This window comes from Pseudorca crassidens, chromosome 11 (assembly GCF_039906515.1).
Source record: "Pseudorca crassidens isolate mPseCra1 chromosome 11, mPseCra1.hap1, whole genome shotgun sequence".
Taxonomy (NCBI): Eukaryota; Metazoa; Chordata; class Mammalia; order Artiodactyla; family Delphinidae; genus Pseudorca; species Pseudorca crassidens.
Genome location: NC_090306.1, coordinates 63,672,454 through 63,679,495, shown reverse-complemented (window position 1 = coordinate 63,679,495; position 7,042 = coordinate 63,672,454). Strand labels below are relative to the sequence as shown.

The following is a 7,042-nucleotide window of genomic DNA, read 5'->3' as shown; positions in this document are numbered from 1 at the left end:
ATCATGGTTCTACATATATTCAAATCACGGCTCTACTATTTATTCTCTGACTAGGACACAAGCATTGAGATTAAATGCCTGTGTGTTTGAAAGTTACCATCTGTGTCTTATTAGTCATGTGACACTGGGCAAGTTATTTTAAAATTACGGAATCTCAGTCTCCGTATCAGTAAAATGCTGGTAAAATCATAGGTTGAGGATCAAATGAGTTACATCTAAAGCTCTTGGCCTTTTATTTTGCTCTTAAGTACTTAAAATTGTTTTGACTACTGCAGTTGCTAACAATTCTCTTTCCTTAATCACTCTGACAATCCCTGGCCTAATGTGAAGAAAATAAGTGTTTCAACACTTGCTTCTTAGACTTACTGTAATACTAATAAAATAATACATATATATGTCTATAGTTTGTCCTTAATAAATGTTAGTTCCCTTCCTGCTCCAGTCCTCTCTAATATATTCTGCAGATGCAATGTTCAGCTAATTTCTTGTTACATATTTATAAACATTCACTTCCATACAGCTTCCTATGGACATGTCATAAAGTGTAGGATGCTTTTTAAAAACACAGATTTCCAACTGCAGAAACTGGTGCAGACCAAACCAACTGAATCAAAATCTCAGGGTGGAGACTTGCATTTTGAAAGGCTTCTTAGGGGAGTCTGATGCACTTTAAAGCATAGAACTCTCCAGCCCGGGGAGAGGGAGAACATATAAAGAGAGGGAAGCTATAAGTGTATACAACGTAGTAGAGTAAGTCATACAGATATGAAATAATTAGCAGGAGAAGGCAGGAAAGTACTAAAAATACAGATTATAAAATTTTAATGAAATATCTTATCTAGTATCCATGACCTATTGAGGAACAAGGACAATAGGAAGTAAAGTGCACTTTATTGGTATCTGCCAATAATTTAACCCTCAGCAGTAAGATAGTTGGTTACTCTAGGAGAAACTACTGCAAATTGACCCATTTGTAAGTTAAAATGACATCAAGTAGTGCAGCGTGAATAACGGGCTGTTCCATTTACCAAAGCTTACCTACCTATCTATCTATCTATCTATCTATCTATCTATCTATCTATCTATCTATCATCATCTATTTAAATGAATGGTTGGCGCAGAGGACTATGACCCAGAATTTTTCATAACAAGAGGCTATTTTCAACTCTTGCTTTTAATGGTCATCAGTCAACATGATCCAATATTAGTGGGAAATTTTTCTCATCCTTTCTAAATGCCTTTTCTTAGCACTCTTGCACATTAATTTTATAAGCATACAGTAAGCTCAAATTGGCTAAATGTCTATGTTGTTATGCTGAGTATTTATGCAGAGCCTCTGACTCTTGATAACCAATGCAAATATGTATTTCTTACAAATTAAACGACCAAGTTGTAAAACTAGTAATCCATGAATTCTTTGTATTTAGGTCTATCTTATCATAATTGTCACAAGTAACTATGTTGGATAGTAAAAAAAAAAAGTGTATTGCATAAACTAGGTCATTAAAAGATGGTTAATACATATATTTTTAAATTAAAATAATTTGATAAGAATACAGACATATTGCAAGGATTCTAGAGTTTTGGTTTCATTACATCGTTATGGACCATTCAGTATTTGAGCTAGTTTTGACCTCTCAGCAAGGCAGTGTGCTATAACAGATAAGAGTTAGGATTGCCATCAGAAAATACGGGTTATGGTCCTGCTTCTGCCAATTAGTAACTATGTGATTTTGGGGTGAGACTTCGTCCTCATTTGACAGTGAAAGTTACTATTCATAGATGCTTAAAATATGCCAGAAACTTTTTAAGTGTTTTATTGGCCTTATGCCATTTAATTCCCATAGTAACTATAGTGTCATCTTCCTCATTCTATAGAAGAGAAAATTGAGGCTCAAGGAGATGGGTAATTTTCTCTAGGTCAGACATCTAGCGAGTGACACTCAGAAGATAAACTCCATTTTATCTGTCTCCAAGGCCTGTGGAATCAACCACCGTAAAATATTACCTCTCAAAAAGTTATAGTTTAAGAAAATGTATATCATATATTGTGAGTTTTTTTAGAATTCACAATACATGATATAAATGTTAGTTATTGTTAAGAGGTCAGGTAAGTAGGCTCGTTTTTTACTTTTCAGATGAAGGGACCTTAGAGGATGAATCAGCTTGTATAACAAACCATTCCAAAACTTAATAGTCTCTACATAGTCTTTTCTTTAGTTCTTGATTCTGTGGGTCAGTGCATCTGGGCTTGGTTCAGCTGGACAGCTCTTCTGGACACATGTATAAGGGCAAGGCAGTTCTACTTCTGGAGATTAGCTGGGTATCCTCCAGGGGCAGAGATGAGAAGTTTTAGCTGTTGGTGCAGGGTGCTTTATATCTTTTAGGGGTTTATTTCTTTTAAATCCTTATTGTATTATGTCCTCTTACTTGTTTTCTAGTACTATTTTTCTTTGTACCAAAAAGGTGTGTGTGTGTGTGTGTGTGTGTGGCCGGGGGTGTGTGTGATGGTATATATGTCTCTCATCATCAAGCAGGCCAGCTAAGGCTTGTTCTTGTAGCACTAGGGTAGGGTTCCAAGAAAGAGAGAGAGCAGAAGCACACAAGACCTTCTGAAGCCAAGGCTTTGAACTGGTCCAAAAATCACTTGCACTTTTTCTATTGGCCAAAGCAAGTTACAAAGCCTGTATAGATTCAAGGGCTGGAGAAACAGACTTAATGGGAGAAGATGCAAAATCACATTACAAAGGGGCATACCTAAAGGAGGGGATGGGAACTTCTGGCCATCTTAAAAATTTACTGCAGAGAAATTTTGCTTATGAATATGTTGCTTTCTGAAGGTGAATAATATTTAAATAATCATTATACTGGACTTTAAAAGAGTTAATTTGTTAAAGCGTTAACATTTGACAAGTATGTCATTCTGACAGTCACAATGTGGCTTTATGAGATCAATCCACATTTCTGGTGGTGATGGAGCACAGTTTCTGAAGCCTTCTGTGATGCTGACTCAAGGATATAAAGGAAGCAGTATTTCAATTGCTTCTCTGCAAGAGGTAATGTCCATACATCTTTTAAATCCTTGCTCTACACAGACCAACAAAGGAAACCACAACTGTTTTTTCCTTCTCAGTTTTCCATTGCCATCTTTCAAAGGTTTGCTTCCCCGCCGTCCCACACACTTTTATGTGTGTTTTACAGCAGGATCAATGGAGTTAGTTAGCTGGAGGGGTTTTCTGTTCTCTCCTGTCTTATATAATGAAGCCTGGGTATTTGTCTTAGGATCTTCCCCTCTTATAATGACCAGGAAAAAAAAATGCGAGACTGTTATTTCATTCACTGTTTCATTTTTCAATTCTCCATTGATAAGGACATCTCATCCTTTTACCTTCCCACGTTCTTATTTTCAAATTTATCCAAAATCTTCTCTAATTTCACATCTATTTCTTTATGAATCACAAGAAAATTCTGAATTCTTCTAAAAGATGATCCTTTTGCCATTGTGATTATTTCCAGAGAGCTTATATAACCTCAGACTCAACTTGATTCGTTAGATCTTTGTTTTCTCCTTTCCCCCCATGAGTCCTTTGCATTATTTTTCACTTTTCTTTTGGTTTCTATATGGAGCCTTTCTAATACAAACTTAACATTATCAAGCTAAAAGCTTTCATTACTGATTCCTGCCATCTGTAGGAGTTATCTTTCTGGAAGTCTTGTAATTTAGTGTAAATACTTCCTCCATTTAAATTAACAGGGGTAATTTATGTAAAGCATTTTGCACATAGTAAGCTCTCACTAAATGCTATCTATAATTATAAATGCTGCTGCTACTACACTTACTATTACTAATTTATTTTAAAGCAAACCATATGCCTTTTTCTCCCTATTGAATTTACATTAAGCTATATAAGGAACTATCTAGACAATATGAGAATGCATGTTAGAATCTGAACATAATTTTTCTTTGTAAATTTTCTGGCAATGGAATTTACTATCACTGCTACTTTTAGAAATGCCTCAGTGACTGTGCAAAACTAGAATCATTCCCTCAGTATTTAAGCTTTACATTTTTTTTGTTAGTAAAATTTATATTTTCACAAGGCTAGGTAGGTTACTATTACACATTTACTGTCATATTGTTAGTAAATTTCTTATAAATGTATACTTACCATATTTTCTTGCATTAGTTTCCTAGACATTAGTGGCCTTCCAAAGACTTTGTAGTTTGTTTAGTTATTTACTGTCATAACAGGTAGTTTTCTTTAGTGAATTGTTTATATTTAATTGCCTGCCTTGCAGCCCTGTATATTGCTAGAACTTTTTCATTAGTAACTCACAACTCTTGCTCTTTCCATAATGTCAATATCAGTATCTGTTTTTCAAAGAGACTTCCTCCTACATAAAACCTGGTGTTTTACCTACTCCATGGACTTCAAGTTCAAGCCTATCAATCTATCTCCATGGACTATGGTCTCTCTCTTCCTTCCTTCCTTTCTTTTCTTCCTAGAAATACACACACAGACACAGAAACACATAATCCATTGGTGGTAAGGTCTGATATGGGCTGCTCTGTGTCTCAGCCTTCCCCTCAAACCTCCCCTCCCCCCAAAAAGAGACGTGGGAGTCCTAACCTCCAGTACCTCAGAATGCCATCTTATTTGGAGATAAGGTCTTTACAGAGGTGTCAAGTTAAAATGAAATTAATTAAGGTGGCACCTAATCCTATACGACTAGTGTTCGTATATAAAGGAGAAATTTGTTCACAGAGACAGGCATGCATAAAGGAAAAATGATGTAAAGAGACACAGAGAGAAGACAGCCATCTATAAGCCAAGGAGAAAGGCCTTGAAGAGGTCCATTTCTCACAACCCTCAGAAGGAACCAACCCCGACAACACCTTAATCTGGAACTTCTAGCTTCCAGAACTGTGAGATAATAAATTTCTGCTGTTTAAACAATCCAGTTTGTGGTGCTTTTTATGACAGCCCTAGCAAACTAATACAAGGTGCAATAAAAATTTGAGAAAGGGAGAAATTGGCTAAAGAGATCATTGCTTCGTTACTTGGATATCTGTAGCTTGTCTTTTTAGCTTCTGATAAACCTGAATTTTTACTTGCTAGAGCATTATGTTCCTGGAATAAACTTTTAAAACTTGTTTTGTTTTATATAACCATGATGTGGTGACTGGAGACCTACATTTCACTGAAAAGAACAAGCCAGAGCCATGGATAAGACGCGAGAAACCGGACACACTTGTCACCTGTAAGTAGAGCTCTCTCCCTTCAGCTGCCATTAAGAAAAAAAAAATGCACTTTGTCTTAGATTTTCTCTCTCACTTGTTGGGAGGGGTGCGGCAGCAGGAAGAGAAAGGGTGTAGACAGTGGGGTGTAAATAAGGCAGACAGACGCTCCAGAGAGGGTGGGAATACAGCTTCACTGAAGAAAAATAGAGGAACCTGGTTGGTACAACAGAGCTTCCCCAGGTCCACCCACCACCCACCGTTCCCTGAGCTCTGGGCTTTGGCGGCGGGGGCTGAAGGCGAGCGGCGGGGAAGGGACAGCTCCAGCAGCGGCTGCTTAGCGGGGAGAAGCGAGACCTGCAGGTCCAAGTCGGAGCCGGGTGGTCTCACCTTCGAGTGGGTGAGCTCTCCGGACGTCGGGTCAGCTCCGCGGCAGCCAAGGCCGGCTGCTCTGCCGGCTCCCGGCTGGGTCGCGGAGCGTCGGCTGGACCCGCCCCGAGCTCCATGGTCCGCCCGGCCCCGCGCGATGGTGACTCTGGGCGCCGAGGTTGGCGCGGAGCGAGCCCACAGCAGCTCGCACAATGAGGGCAGGTGGCGCGGCGCGCGGCCGGCGGGGGCTGTCTCCGCGAGCCCAGCGCCACGGGAAGCGGCCCAGCCACCTGAACCCGAAAAACGCCAACAAGTAGTTTCTCGTTGGAGAAGGGCGGCTCGGCTGGGTGTCGGGACTCCGTTCGGCTGCCCGGAGCACCTCGTCCACTCGGACACCATAGCAGAACCACTTTTCTCTCGGTCTCGTTAAGGTACCTAGAGGCGGGAGGGCAAGGGGCTGATTTGCCGGGAAGGGCGTGCTGACCCTGCAAGGCAGGCATCCCCCCTCCGTTCCGCAGTAGGATTGGAGAGGTGAAGCCCAGGGGAGAGGTGGCTGGGAGATCGGAAACGGGGACACTGTCAGCCAGGACTCCCAGCTCGGGGATGCAGGGGGTGTGCCTCCAGCAGCTTTTCCCCGGGCCTCGCTCCTCCTAGAAAGCACCCCTCCGCCCGCAAGACGTTTGCATTTCTTGGGAAAGGGGGATGGGGTGGGATGCACTGATCACTTCTGCTCCCCAAAATGGATCCTAGTCAGTAGTTTCCTTTCCCAAGTAGTAATAATTTCAACAATAGCAGTAATGTGAAAAGGAAATTGGATCAGGAAATTTGGGAGAGGTCTCCCTGGTGAAAGGCACCAGCAGGGACTTTTTTTTTGCTCTGACTTCCGCGTTCAGTCTATTTGCCTGGCCCAGGAAGGGGAGTAGAGGTCGCGCAAGGGGCACTCCCCGCGAGCCGGCAACAGCGGGCTGTCCAGAGTTCACCGAGAGTACGCGTTTAGTGGGGGCTCGCCGCCCAGTCTGGGGGTCTCTCACCCAACACTGCCAAGTTGCCTGGGCAGAGAGAACTCCCTGCCTAAGGGAACAGCCTCCCGGAGAGGGTAGGAGGGAGAGGGTCTCGGACTATGAGGGAGGAAAGGGACGGGTCACTGGGAGAGGACGGGGGGTGGGGAGAGGGGGAGGGGAGGACTTAGGAGGGAAAGATAAGGGGTTTGGGGAGAGAGAGAGGGGGAGAGTTAGGGGCTGGGAACAGGTGAGACTTGAGAGAGGACAGAGGGCAGAGAGGGTGAAGGGTGAAAAGATGAAGGAGACAGAGCAGAGGGAGAAAGGTGTGAGGCGGGTAAAAGGTGTCAAGGAAGGTCAAGGAAGATTCGGACTGCTATCTCCTCAGTTCTCTAGAAACCTGGGAAAGGTATGATGCTTGAGGCGGGGACAGGGC

The 7,042-nt window shown here is 42.1% G+C and overlaps 1 protein-coding gene across 13 annotated transcripts in view; it reads left to right on the top strand.

The window, feature by feature from the left end:
* Nucleotides 1–5,126: 5,126 nt before the first annotated feature.
* Nucleotides 5,127–7,042, top strand: part of KCNC2 (potassium voltage-gated channel subfamily C member 2) — a 197,504-nt gene continuing 195,588 nt past the window's right edge. For 9 of the 13 annotated variants that reach the window (XR_010932495.1, XM_067697375.1, XM_067697378.1 and 6 more), the window contains exon 1: nt 5,752–6,039. The gene's annotated coding sequence lies outside the window, so the exon portion shown is untranslated. Of the gene's footprint in view, nt 5,263–5,527; nt 5,640–5,751; nt 6,040–6,323; nt 6,705–6,889; nt 7,016–7,042 lie in introns of those variants that run through there. The other 4 variants (XM_067697370.1, XM_067697369.1, XM_067697367.1 and 1 more) reach the window with 4 other exon arrangements.